General features: G+C 49.4%; 1 protein-coding gene and 1 long non-coding RNA gene across 2 annotated transcripts in view; both read left to right on the top strand.

Annotated features, from left to right (window-relative positions):
* DOC2B (double C2 domain beta) overlaps window positions 1-15,087 on the top strand; it is a 1,203,985-nt gene that overhangs the window by 66,534 nt on the left and 1,122,364 nt on the right. The gene's annotated exons all lie outside the window — the stretch shown is intronic.
* The window catches only part of LOC141088427 (uncharacterized), a 91,767-nt gene continuing 84,154 nt past the window's right edge, over window positions 7,475-15,087 (top strand). Inside the window, exons 1-2 of the long non-coding RNA XR_012231953.1 lie at window positions 7,475-12,965; window positions 14,147-14,295. This is a non-coding gene — a long non-coding RNA (uncharacterized lncRNA). The remainder of the gene's footprint in view (window positions 12,966-14,146; window positions 14,296-15,087) is intronic.

The raw sequence follows: 15,087 nt of genomic DNA, 5'->3' as shown, positions 1-15,087 counted from the left end.
TCTGTGCTCAGCTGCTTGCCTTAGGACTCTTTCCCGTTCGACATGTTCTGTTACAGTCTCCTTTATCAGCTGTATCTCACGATCCTGCTCTCTTTTGTCCATCACGTGTCTCACTACTACCTCTTTAATTATATCGTTAAAGGGTACCACTGGGTCAGTCACCCCAGTCGAGTGAACCCTCCAGTTACCGTCCAGCACCAATGTGTCTAGTCCAGTAGTCTCATCTCCCAGCCCACCATCTGTCTTATCACGAGACGTCAGGTCCGTCAGTTGGGCAGATGTACTTCTTCCTCTGGTCAGTTCTACCTCTGACCTGTCCATGTCAGGAGCCGTCACTGTCTCAGTGTCCGCTGGCCCCACAGTTGAAGCATCTCCATCATCCGACCAAATGTCATCAAACAAAAGAAAGTCCCGGCCCCTCTCCCAGGCATAGACTAAGTCCCGTGGTATCCCTCTACCTTGGCACTCACCACCTTTGGTCCCCTCAAACACTACTGTGTCTACTGCGTAGTTCACTGTGACCCCGTGTTTACAGTGAACCCTGACGTTTTTCTCGGTCAGAGAGAAAACGAGAGGAGTTCCTGTCAGAGTCACCTGACTCTCTGAGTCCAGCCGACCAAAGGCTCCTTCCCGGTGCAGCATCACTGTACACATCTGTGGCCCATCATTACTACCTGGAAAGGATATTCCACATTCTGAAAAAGACCTGCACATACACTGCGGTACTCCAGACATACCTACTGAGTCACCCAGTGCTGTCACTGCTTCACACTTGGCCCCTTTCTGGACCACCACCCTGCTTTGGGTTGCCACCCCAATTTTGGTCACCGCCCCCTTTTGGGTTTCCACCCCTTTTTGGGTCACCACTCCATTTTGGGTTACCGCCCCCTTTTGGGTCACCGCCCCCTTTTGGGTCACCGCCCCCTTTTGGGTCACCGCCCCCTTTTGGGATTTCCCCATGTCCGTCCTGCAGAACTTCTTATGCCACAGTTCACACAGTACAGTTTGTCTCTCACGATACCACACAAGTCTTTGCTGGCACCACCACAGCTCCTGCTGTCACTGATCACCGGCACCTCCGGCTGCTGTTCACACACATACACAGCGGCTGGTGTCACTGCAGCTCCTGCTGCGCCATCTTCGTGGACCCGCCGATCCACCGGAAGCCGCTTGTCACCTTCGTAACCCCGCCGGGTTACTGGAAGCCGCTTGTCACCCTCAAAGATAAAAAAGCCACAAAAGTGCGCCCATAGGGCCTTACCAGTGCAGGTATAATGGGTTATGCAGCAATAATACAGGGTACTCACCCTTAATAGTTGTGTAAAGCCACAACTACTGTATCCGCTTAGTCACATGCAATAAAGCTGCAGCAGGATGGTGTAGACAGACAGCGTCTGCTACCAATGCTCCCAGGGCAGATCCCTTAAAGAAAACACCAGGTCCTTGTGCTGCGAGACCTTCGTGACCCCACTGAGCCACAGCAAGCACCTTCAGGTTTTGCAGAGGAAAAGAAAAAAAAAAAGAAAAAAAAAATACATGCACAGTCTCTCACATGTCCTGTTCGTGTGCCACTCAGGACGTACCGTCTCCACCTGAGACCGTCCAACACACAGGGCACACTGGGTGCTATTCAGGGAGCCGACCCTCCTCCCAGGGTCTCCCAACACACCAGCCTCACCAGGTCCAGGGGCTCAGCGGTGCTCTTCAGGACATCCGTCTCCGCCTGAGACTGCCCAACACACGCCTCATCAGGTCCAAGGTCATAGCACGTGTTCCAGGGATCCGATTCCTCTCCCAGAACCTCCCAACACTGACCCTCCAGGACCTTGCTCACTGACCCCTCCAGGAACACAGTCTCTCACTGACCCTGGTCAGTGCAACACAGACTCCTGTCTGTTACCTGTGTCGGCCACACAGGTTCCTGGACGCCTCTTCTCCTCAGAGGTATCCCACAAATTTTAATACAGTCACTTTCTCTGACCTCAGTCAGTATTACTCACGGTTGTCAGACCGTCTGCTCTCCTGGCTCAGAATCGCCAGCGCTGCCACACGTGCTTCTGGGAGTCGCTGCCCGCAGTCTGTCACCAATTGTAGGGATGTGACTCGCTCAGGTGCAGCGGGAGACAATCATGAGGCAGGTTCTTCCCAAAGTTCATAAGGTTTATTTGCTCCATAAACCATAGACAGCATAACACTGAAATGTAACCTTCACTTCAGGCAAAGGAACAGAAATGTCCGTGGCTTCAGACTCGGACTGAGAGTCTCAGCACATGCTGGGAGCTGTAGTCCTCCCCATATACACTCTCTGTAGTGTCCCACCTGGACACATGGAAGTCTGTCCACACTCTGACAGACTCCCTCCACTCTCTCACATGTGCCAAACACCTCAATTACATAGCCCTGTAACCACACCCAAAGGGGATCACATGGCTATGACATCACCAAAGGTTGTATAGACACACAGGCTTCCCTGATACAGTGTAACAGAAAGATCAGCAGTACCTCTGCTGATCAATACACCCTGGAGCCTGCATCCCAAGGCCACCCACCTTGAGACCCACAATGGTCATTTAGGACCCTGCTCCTGTTACCACATTGAATGTGCCTGTACACCCGTCCTGGGACACCCACACAGCGCCCCCTAGCCGACACAGTGGTAACTACACCACACCCCGGATAACATGTATGGATAGCGTACACATTCAAAATATATGTCTATACAGCATGAGGCAGGCTCAGACGGTGTTAGGCCCAGTATGGATTGCACGTCATTGCACAAAGGTTAGAAGGGGTACCGTATCCCCGGATAACATGTATGGATAGCGTACACATTCAAAATATATGTCTATACATCAGGAGGCAGGCTCAGACGGTGTCAGGCACAGTATGGATTTGACGGCCCAGATTACACAGCGGAGGAGCAGGGAGAGGTAAAGATTGCAAATGCTGGGGCCCTGGCCAAGCAAGGGGGGCCCACTCGTGGGCGTCGGTACTGGCACTGGGCCCCTCATAGTACAGCGGTGTGTCTGACGGCGGGTGTGCACCACCACCGTCAGAGACACTTGATTGCACTATGAGGGACCCTGTGCCAGTGCCCGCGCCCAAGAGTCGGCCTACCCACCTATCCAGGGCAACGGCACTCGCACGGTGTCGTGCGCTAGGTGGTGACCCCGGCCATGGGGGGGGAGGCAGCACAGTTAGGGAGTTTTAGAAAGTGGCATATGTTGATGTTGGACATTCAACTGATGCAAAAGGCGAAATAGGTGAAGTACCAGGAAGAGGTGGACCAAAGCAAGCCATTTTTCTGTCACCCTATGTGTCATCAGGGGAAGGTGGGACAAAATCCTTGGAAACCCATGCGTGGTTCATTTTAATGAAGGTTAGATCATCCACATTTTGGGTTGACAGACGGGTCCTTTTTTCTGTCAGGATTGATCCAGCTGCACTGAAGACTCTTTCCGATAGCACACTTGCAGCTGGGCAAGCGAGCTCCTGTAAGGCATATTGGGCCAATTCAGGCCAGGTGTCCAGTTTAGCGGCCCAATAGTCAAAGGGGAATGACCTGTGTGGGAGAACATCGATATGGGAGGAAAAGTAGTTTGTAACCATAATTGACAACTGCTGTCTCCTGTCACTTTCCATCGATGCAGTATTACCAGTTGTGTGAGCGGTATTTGAAAAATCAGTCCACAACATTGTCATGAAACCCCTGTCTCCAACGCCACTTCTGCTGTGTGCACCACGAACACCTCTGCCAAGCTGCCCCTGGCCCGTACGGCTCGTGTGAGAACCATCACCGCTGCTGTGTGCTGGGAATGCCTCAAGCAACCGATTTACCAGAGTTGCTTGTTTATTAGCCAATATTAGGTCAAGGTTCTCCTGTGGCATGATGTTTTGTAATTTGCCTTTATAGCGTGGATCCAGGATGCTGGCCAACCAGTAGTCGTCATCGTTCATCATTTTGGCAATGCGGGGGTCCCTTTTTAGGATCCGCAAGGCATAATCTGACATGTGGGCCAATGTTCCCGGTGTCAATGATGCACTGCGAGTGCTGGGTGGAGGAGCACTTTCTGGCAAATCCACATCCCTCCAGTCACGCACAAACCCTGTACCAGACCTTGCCATGCCAACATTTTCACTTGCCCCACGAGATGCATCCTCCTCCCCTTGTCCGATGCATCATCCTCCCCATCCTTGTCCGATGACAATGGCTGAATGACATCAAGGATTCCCTTCTCCTCTTCCTCCTCATCAACATTGGCTGCAGACGCCTGCTCCTTAAGGTGCGTCAAAGTTTGCATGAGCAGACGCATAAGTGGGATGCTCATGCTTAGGATGGCGTCGTCTGCGCTTACCAGCCGTGTGCATTCCTCAAAACACTGAAGGACTTTACAAAGGTCTTTCAGCTTCGACCACTGCACGCCTGTCAACTCCATGTCTGCTCTCAAAGTGCCTGGCCGTGTATCCTCCCACAAATGCATTATGGCCTGCCTCTGCTCGCACAGCCGCTTCACCATGTGCAGGGTGGAGTTCCACCTTGTTGCAATGTCGATAATGAGGCGGTGGTTGGGAAGGTGGAGCAATCGCTGCAGCTTCTGCATACGAACGGAGTGTACAGGCGACCGGCGGATGTGCGCGCACAGTCTTCGCACCTTCTGGAGCAGGGCTGTTAACTCCGGATAATTTTTGAGGAAGCACTGCACCACCAGGTTCAAGGTGTGAGCCAAGCAAGGTATGTGGCTGAGTTTTGAAAGGGCTATGGCTGCCACAAAATTACGGCCGTTATCACTAACTACCTTGCCTGCCTCAAGATGTACACTGCCCAGCCATGACTCAGTTTGTCGCTTCAAGTACTCGGCCAGCACCTCGGCGGTGTGTCTGTCGCCCAAACACATCATCTGCAACACAGCCTGCTGACGCTTTCCACTAGCTGCTCGATAGGGGGACACATCGTGTGCAACAGTGGCAGCTGCAGATGGAGTGCTCGTACGACTGCGCTCTGTGGACGAGCTGTCGCTTCTGGAGGAGGAGGAGTAGGGTCGAACGCCTACAGCCAACTGTTTCCTAGACCATGGGCTAGGCAGCACTGTCCCACCACCGCTGTCCCCTGTGGACCCTGCATCCACCACATTAACCCAGTGCGCAGTGATGGACACGTAACGGCCCTGGCCATGCCGACTGGACCATACATCAGTTGTGAGGTGCACCTTTCCGCTCACTGACTGCTTGAGTGCATGGACAATGCGGTCTTTCACATGATGGTGGAGGGCTGGGATGGCTTTGCGAGAGAAGAAGTGGCGACTGGGTAGGTCATAGCGTGGTACTGCATAGGCCATGAGTTCGCGGAAAGCTGTGCTTTCCACCAACCGAAAGGGCATCATCTCAAACGAGATTAGTTTGGCAATGTGGGCGTTCAAACCCAGTGTACGCGGATGAGAGACTGAGTACTTTCTTGACCTACTCATAGTGTCTGGGAGGGTGAGCTGGACTTGAGAGCTGCATATGGTGGAAGTAGCGGTGGACAGGGCGGACTGAGAGAGGGTTGATGATGGTGATGGAGTTGGTGTTCTTTCTGATGGCCTAGAATCAGTCTTTCGTTGATATAACAGTGGGATTCCCTGACTGCTGTGGCCTTGCAACGACACCTCAACATTTGCTGCTGTGCTAACCGGTGGGCTTACAGTGGGGGAAACAATGTAGCGTTGCTGACTACCTTCGTTGTGATCAGTTGCTCATGTGGCACTTGAGGTTTGGTGTTGTGTCCACGCTTGCAAGTGCATGCTGGTTAAATGTCTAAGCATGCAACTGGTATTCAAATTTTTCAGATTTTTCCCTCGGCTAAAGGTCTTTGCGCACTTCTTACAGATAACCTTGGCCTGATCATGAGGATTTTGTTCAAAAAAGTGCCACACTGCACTCTTCCTACTTTGGCAGACATTTTGCGGCCTAGCACGCTGTGATCTTTTGACCCTCTTGACAAGCTGTCCAGCAACTCTTTTGATGTTTGGAACCTGTCTTTGGAGTGCTCCGGGCCTGCCAGATAACAGCTGTTGCGATGTCGATGTCTGCTGTGGATGCTCCTCATCTGAGCTATTGGAAGCAGCACCCTCTTCCCCCAATGGATGCCAATCTGGGTCAACAACTGGGTCATCCATCACCTCCTCTTCTATGTCATGTGCACCTTTCTCTGTGTCACCGTGTATGGTGGTATAGTGTGCGGGAAGGGGCACCTGAGTCTCATCAGGGTCAAAATCTGGCTCTGTACACTGCGAGGACAATGTAGTGCTCTGAGTGAATGTACCAGCAGAATCATCCATCAGCGGCTGTGCATCAGTGCACTCCATGTCAGATTCATCTTGGCCTGGGTAATTCACCTTTTGACTTGATAATCCAGGCATGGTATGTGAAAACAGCTCCATGGAGTAATCAGTAGTATGGCCTGCGTCATCCTTCAATCTTGGTTGGGGTGAAGGACACAAGGAAAGGTGTGGTTCATGAACATGAGCCTCCAATGACGACTCAGTGCTTTTACTTTTTACAACTGAAGAAGAGGAGGCGATAGAGCTGGAGGCTGAGTCAGCAATGTAAGACAAAACTTTTTCCTGATGCTCTGCCTTTAAAAGCGGTTTGCCAACTCCTAGAAAACTAAGCGTTCGAGGCCTTATGTAGACAGACGATGACGCAGGGTCAGGACCTCCTGCATTTGGTCCTATTTTGCTCTTGCCACTACCATCAGATCCACCACCAACACCATCATTACCAGCTGCCAACCCCCGCCCAATTCCACGGCCTCTTCCACCAGCCTTCCTCATTTTTGGTAGAAATGTAGACAAAATCCAACAAACTATATAGTAATGTAAAACAAGGTACAAGGTGTCTATAGGACAGGGGAGTTTTAGAATTTCTGCACACACTTGTGGACAGTGGACACTTGTGGATTGTGTGCGGCCCACTGATATCTGAGCGCTATGTGACACGCTCGATGGCACAGCTGCCTGTGACCAAAGTGACGAGAGGATAATGGAGATTTTGAATCTCTGCGTACACTTTTGGACACTGGACACTTGTGGATTGTGTGCGGCCCACTGATATCTGAGCGCTATGTGACACGCTCGATGGCACAGCTGCCTGTGACCAAAGTGACGAGAGGATAAGGGAGATTGGATTGCTTTTAAAAAAGCAGTTTGCGGAGCAGTGGGTAAACAGCAATGCCAGCGTGTCAGGAAGCCTTAGAAGGCAGCCCAACAACCAACACCACTGATACACCACAATATAGCCTCCCCTTGCACTGCACACACAGTGACTTGTGTGTTGTGCAGGCCAAATCGCTAGCAGCAGAAGCAGTTTTTTTGTCTTCTTCCCTGCCTAACGCTCTCCCTACAGAATCAGCAGCAACCTCTCCCTATACTAAGATCGGCAGAAGTAAGATGGCGGTCGGCGTGCACGCCCTTTTATACCCCCTGTGACGCCCACCAAAGCAAGCCAATCACTTGCATGCCCTTCTGAAAGATGGTGGTGACCCGTGCCTATGTCATCACGTTGCCCACAGTGTCCGTGGATCCTGATTGGCTGAAAAAGAGCGCAAAACAAACTTTTGAAACGCGACTTTGGCGCGTAAGTCGCCGACCTCGTGGCCGACCTCATCCTAGGGTCGGGTTTCGTTTCATGAAACCCGACTTTGCCAAAAGTCGGCGACTTTTGAATTTTTTCGACCCGTTTCGCTCAACTCTAGTTGTGAGGTCAAGAAACTTTTCAAAGTGCTTTATGATCCATGTAGTGCTGGACATCTGACCACAACATTTTATTGGGCCCTGCTGTCTCAATTTAGTTTGATTAACGAGAAGAGAGAGAAAAAAAAAAAACAATCCTTAGCCTCCTATATATTCAGACATAGTTTGGGGAAAGCATTTATGCACACTTTATCGAAGTACAGTTTATCAAAGTACTGGCAGTTATAACATGGCAGTTAGACAGGGCAGGAGACAGGTAAGACATTTATATACATCTACTCCCTGTACATTTGGAGTACAACAAATATATACCATATGCAATTGTGTAATTTATATCCTTGCCGCTGCATTCACACACTTTCACCACCCTGGCATTAACTCTCTACACTCCATCCATATCAGCCCCTCGCTTCTTTCCTCTCTTATGTAGAGCACTCACGCTCTTTTCACATTGTTAAATTGCACAGATCCAGGCAGTACCCCCATTCAACATAAGAGACACTCTCACAAATCACTTCCTGCCTCCTTCTCCTAGTCGCAGGAGACATTGCTCCCAACCCTGGTCCCCCATGTTATAGAAAGTCAAACCCCCCAACTCCTACACTCAGAAACCCCTCTAATCTTATTAATATTCCCTGCATGCCTTCTGTTTCTCTTAATTTTGCACTTTGGAATTCTCGCTCAGTGTGTATCAAACTCTCCTTCATTCATGACTTTTTCCTTTCTAATTCTCTTAACCTCCTGGCTTTTACTGAAACCTGGATCCAGCAGTCAGACACTACCACTGCTGCTGCTCTTTCATATGGTGGACTACACTTCTCTCATACCCCAAGATCAGATAATAGAGCAGGTAGAGGCGTTGGTCTGCTTCTATCACCAAAATGTACCTTTCAGGTTATCCCTGACCTACCCTCACTAGTCTTCCCTTCTTATGAGGTCCATGCCATCAGACTCTACACCGCCTTCTCCATGTGAGTGGCGGTGGTGTATCGTCCTCCCGGCCCCTCCCATCAGTTCCTGGATCATTTTGCCACTTGGCTTCCACATTTTCTCTCCTGGGACATCCCTACCCTCATCATGGGAGATTTCAACATCCCCATTGCTCTTCCCCTCTCCCCATCTGCTACTCACCTTTTATCTCTAACCTCCTCGTTTGGCCTTTTGCAGCTTACTAATTCTCCAACACATGAAGACGGAAACTCCCTCGACTTGGTCTTCTCTCGGCTTTGTGCAGTGGATGATTTCGCAAACTCCCCTCTCCCGCTCTCTGACCACAATCTTCTTTCATTCTCTATCAAGAACTGCCAGGCTGCTCAGGTCACCCCCACTGTCCATACTTATAGAAACAAACAGGCCATTAACACCAAGAAACTTAAGAAGAACTTGCAGTCTTCATTGGCCCCTATCTCCTCTCTCTCATGTCCTGATTCTGCACTGAAGCATTACAATGAAACTCTTCAGAGTGTCCTGGATGAATTTGCACCCGCTATAAATAGAACACCACAACACAGATGGCAACAACCCTGGCACACCCTGCAAACACGTTTCCTGCAGCGGTGCTCCAGGTGCGCCGAACGTCTGTGGAGAAAATCCAATCTACACGAAGATTTCATCCATTATAAGTTTATGCTTCGAACATACAAAACTGCCCTTCACCTCTCCAAACAAACCTATTTCAACACCCTCCTGACCTCACTGTCCAATAACCCAAAACGTCTCTTTGACACTTTTCATTCTCTACTCAACCCAAGAGTACAGGCCCCAACCACGGAGCTCCGAACTGATGATCTGGCCAATTACTTCAAAGAAAAAATTGACCAGATCCGACATTAAATTATCTCCCAATCACCTCATACCATGCACTCTCCTCCCTCCCCCACTGCATCTAGCCCACTCTCTGATTTTGAACCAGTCACAGAAGAAGAAGTAAGCAGACTCCTTGCATCTTCTCGCCCAACCACTTGCATCAGTGACCCATTCCCGTCACATCTCCTCCAGTCACTTTCCCCTGCTGTCACCACTCACCTAACTAAAATATTTAACCTCTCTCTCTTCTGGTATCTTTCCCTCCTCATTTAAGCATGCCATCATACATCCACTACTTAAAAAAACCATCCTTCGACCAAAACTGTGCCGCTAACTATATACCTGTCTCTAATCTTCCATTCATCTCTAAACTCCTGGAACGCTTGGTCCACTCCCATCTTACCCGCTATCTCGCTGATAACTCTCATCTCGACCATCTCCAATCCAGCTTCCGCTCCTTACACTCTACTGAATCTGCCCTCACTAAAGTCTCTAATGATCTACTAACAGCTAAAGGGTGTTTTACACTAAGCGATATCGCTAGCAATATCGCTAAAACGTCACTGGTTTTGTGAAGTTATAGTGATATCGCTAGCGATATCGCTATGTGTGATACTTACCTCCGACCGGCTCCCCCGCTGTCCATCGCTGATCGCGCGAGATCGGGCGGCTCCATTTCTCGTCGGGCGCTTCCTGCTGTGTGAGACGAGCAACGCATGGAGGCGGGCGGGAGGACGTCAGGATCGCTGTGTGTGAAAGGTGAGTATCGTGCGCTGCGTCGCTGCTGCATTGCTGTGAGGTCTTCCTGTGTGGAAGCTCACTAGCGATCATTTAGCGATGCACCAGCGATCCTGACCGGGTCGTATCGCTGGTCGGATCGCTGGTGCATCGCTAAATGTAAAAGGGCCTTAAATCTAATGGTCATTACTCCATGCTAATTCTCTTGGATCTCTCTGCAGCATTCGACACTGTGGATCATCAGCTCCTCCTCACTATGCGTCGTTCCATTGGCCTCAAGGACACCGTTCTCTCCTGGTTCTCCTCCTATCTCTCTGACCGCTCCTTTACTGTATCTTTTGCCGGTTCCTCCTCCTCTCACCTTCCCCTTACTGTTGGGGTTCCTCAAGGATCTGTCCTAGGCCCTTTCCTCTTCTCCTTGTACACTGCCCCTATTGGTCAAACAATCAGTAGATTTGGTTTCCAGTACCATCTCTATGCTGATGACACCCAATTATACGCTTCTTCTCCTGACATCACGGACACCGGCAAGGAGTCGATGGCATCGGACTCCAGACAGCTGGCGACGATCAACAGGATCAGGGCTTCAGGCTGCGAACATCAGCTCCGCAGTCGTCGAGCTCAGGATCCCAGGCAGCGATTGGCAGGTTCCGGGCATCCAGCAGGCAAACCAGGATTCAGGCAAGGAGGCACGAAAGACCTCCAGACATGGTGCGTGTTAGGAAACACGCCAAGGTCCAAGGCAAGGTTCCAGGCGGGGTGCATGCTAGGGGCACCCCAGGGTCCAGGGCAAGGTGCAAGGCAAGATGCATGTGTAGGGGACATGCCAGGTTCAAAGTACAAAACACAGTGTATGTGTAGGGGACACGCCAGGGTTCACAGTTCAAAGTACAAGACATGGTGCGTGTGTAGGGACACGCCAGGGTTCAAGGTCTAAGACAAGGTCCTGCATGTGCCGAGGGACACGCCAGGGTCAGAGTTCAAGGCAAGGTCCTGCGCGTGCTGAGGGACACGCCAGGGTCAGGGTTCAAGGCAAGGTCCTGCACGTGCCGAGGGACACGCCAGGGTTCAAGCCAAGGTCCTGTGCATGCCGAGGGACACGCCAGGGTCAGGGTTCAAGGCAAGGTCCTGCGCGTGCCGAAGGACACGCCAGGATCAGGTTCAAGTCAGGGTGCATGCTAAGAGACACGCCAGGGTTCAGGCAAGGGCCTATGCATGCAAGCGGGCACAACAGGGTACAGGCTAGGGCCTGGGTGTGCAAGAGGGCATGACAGGGTATAGGCTAGGGCCTGTGCATGAAAGAGGGCATGACAGGGTACATGGCAAGACCTGCGCGTACTTTTAAAGAAGCACCGGGAGGTATGCCAGGGAGCAGGCTAGGGCCTGCACGTGCTATTAGAGAAACACGCAAAGCACAGTGCAGAGACAGCGTGGGTGCAAGGAAGCACAGAGAGTACGGCTGGGTCACTGGCTAGCTGGTCGGGCTGAGGCACAGACAGACTGGCAGGACTCTGGCGAACCCCGCTGGGGCATAACAGACGACACAGCTGTCACTGGCCGACGAGCACGGCTGAGGCACAAGCAGGGGGGCACGGCTAGGGCGGGCATGGCTGAGGCACAGACAGGAGGCTAGGAAGGCCAGGTGCATGCAAAGGACACACGAAGAAACAAGGCAAGGCAAGAAACAAGGCAAAGCTAGGCAAGGTACAGAACAAGGAGCAGAACATAGGCAGAAGCAAAGAGCGGGGTCAGAAAGAGTATAGGGCTAGCAGCGGAGCGTAGGCCGAAGCCCAGAGCCGGATCAAGGGAGAACCTTGAGAATAGCCATGAAATGTGCTAGAGAGCACGATAGGACAGAGTTTAGCAGTGGAGCATAGGCCGAAGCCCAGAGCCGGGTCAAGGCAGAACCTTGAGACTAGACATGGAATGTGCCAGAGAGAGCACCATAAGACAGAGAACAGAAAACCAGGCGGGACAGAGAACGTCAAAGTACTACAAGGCTCAGAATAGCAAAGGCCAGACATGGCGAAACAGGCAAGGCAGAGAACCTAGGAAGTACTACAAGGCAAAGCATAGCAAGGACAAGACATGGTGAAAACAGGCAAAGGCAGAGAACATAGGAAGTACTACAAGTCCAAGGATAGCAGAGACAAAACATGGCACAAAAGACAACACAAGACATGGCACGAGACAAGAGGCAGAATACAAGCACAGAGCGTGTGCAGAGAAGCACTACAGGGCAGAGTGCAGGGGCACAGAATACAGAGAGCGACCGAGCTGACCAAGCAGCCATGCAGGGAAGCAACACGATACTCAGGCCCCGACCATAGGAAGGGGCGGTCTGATATAGGGCATTAGCACCTGCACTTCCGGGTCAGGACCAGGGGAGGACTTCCAGTTCAGTCCTCCAGGATCATAGAGAGCATTGCTAGATCAGACTGGGCTGGACCATAGAGAAGGTCACATGATCAGGGCCTCCAAGACCATTGAGAGGATTGCTGGATCAGACTGTGCTGGAACATAGGAACGGTCACATGATCAGGGGCTCCAGGAATACAGAGAGGATTGCTGCATCAGACATTGCTGGAACCTGGGAAAGGTCACATGATCAGGGGCTCTAGGAATACAGAGAGGACTGCTGCAGGCAGAGCAGAGACGGCTGGTCACACAGCAACGGCGTGTAGCCATGAGGTAAAACACACATGCGCACTGGCAAGGGCAGGCAGCCATGAGATGAGACGCGCGTTCACACTGCTCCAGGCATCTTGCAGCACAACAGTCACGAGATGCGTGAGCACACTGATCCAGGGATCATGCAGCATAAGACATAACGGGCATGATAGTTCAGTGCATGTGCACACTGCTCCAGGAGTCATGCAGCATACCAGACATGGCGGGCCTCACAGTATTAGCAAATACCTCCAATTAAAAATGTAATTTACTTCTGATTTGCTAACTCGCTTACCCCATTTAGACCATTGAAGTAGCTTAGGTATCCCTGGTTACGACCACTCATATAGTGACAGTTAGTTAGCTGTTAGTGGTTGTAACCATGGATACCTAAGCTTCTGCATTGACCTGCACATTGGGTAAGAGACATAGCGAATTAGAAAAACTATACTACTTTTCTAATCTGAGGCATTTGCTAATATTATTATTGCATCTACTCTATGTTGGGATAGGACCTTGGAGATGGGAATACCCCATTTAACTGTTCGCTAAAATGTAATCCTGCAGGGCAGGGCCTTCTTCCCTCTGTACAAGTCTGTCATTGTAGCTTGTTCACTGTAATCTATATTTTTTTTTATGTATGAAACCCCTTCTCATGTACAGTACCATGGGTTTAATGGTACGCTAAAAATAAATAATAATAACTGTTGACAATGTACTAATAAATTATTTTCTAATATTTAGATATGTAATTTGCTGCAACAATTATTTAAAGAAAATGTAGAGTTTTAGCAATAAAATGTGTTAAGAGAGAGAGAATGATTTTCTCATTCCTTGTGGAACAGAGAAAAAACTTGCCAGAGACCCTTGCAGTTCAAAAAGACAAAAACCCTGAGCAGCTGTAGCCCCAACATGGACACCAATAGTTCAATAACCTGCACATGTTTTCAAATGTGGGACACAATTCCGAGTTGTATCCTATTTTCAGGCAAAGAAATATTATTATGTGTTAAGATCTTCTGCTGTCACCTCTGTAATATATAAAAACAGAATTATTCAATACTTATTCTTGTGTTTTACTTGTTATCAACTAATCACAGGGTAAGGGCCAATCACTATTAATCAATTTAACTCCCTATTGGAAAAGGTGTACACTAAATCAGCAAGTCCATTGAATATATTTTATATATTTTGTTTCTTAGATACTGGTGTGGCTTCTGAAGCCCTTAAAGGGATTTTGTCAACAGGTTTTGCCAATTCATCTGAGAGTAGCCTGATGTAGGCAAAGAGAGCGCCCCTTGATAAAGCTGCCGCGAAACGTGCGTCGGGGTCCTCCTGCCCGCACCCTGAGGTAATATGCACTGACCATACCTTCTTATCTTATACCTATCTTCTGCTTGGTTATGTCTTTTAGGGTCTATTGCCGCCATACTTTGCACAGGCATACACTGGCTATATGACACCCTACTTATCCACCCCTGTTTATGCTAATTGGCTTGTTTACATTGCTATATTCTTGGAAAATGCCTATTGAGGTTTGCCATTGGTTTGCTTTGTATCTGTTCATGCTGACCGTATGATGCCCTAATTTTTTCTATATATATTTATGCACATTTGTACTTTTTTTCTAACTTATTTTTCTGAGAAATGCACTGGCATTTATTTAAATAAGTAACAAGTCCTATGCACTTATATTTGTTTATTAGCATTTATTCAAGCATTTTCTGCATGCATATATCTTGGATATTTTTGTGCGTGTTACCTCTTGATGTGGTGATTTTTTTGAAGTGCCCTCACTTCTAATAACCACTTTGATATTTTTATATACAGTCATGGCCAAAAGTTTTGAGAATAACACAAATATTATATTTTCACATGATCTGCTGGCCTCTGGTTTTTATGTATGTTTGTCAGATGTTTTTATCACACACAGAAATATAATTGCAATCATATTATGAGTAGCAAAAGGTTATATTGACAGTTAGAATGAGTTAATGCAGCAAGTCAATATTTGCAGTGTTGACCCTTCTTCTTCAGGACCTCAGCAATTCTCCCTGGCATGCTCTCAATCAACTTCTGGATCAAATCCTGACTGATAGCAGTTCATTCTTGCAAAATCAATGCTTTTATTTTGTCTGAATTT

This window comes from Dendrobates tinctorius, unplaced genomic scaffold (assembly GCF_039654945.1).
Source record: "Dendrobates tinctorius isolate UK_male_01 unplaced genomic scaffold, ASM3965494v1 ptg000007l, whole genome shotgun sequence".
In the NCBI taxonomy this organism is placed as follows: Eukaryota; Metazoa; Chordata; class Amphibia; order Anura; family Dendrobatidae; genus Dendrobates; species Dendrobates tinctorius.
Note: the sequence above shows the minus strand (reverse complement) of the source record. Positions and strands in the feature narration are given on the sequence as shown.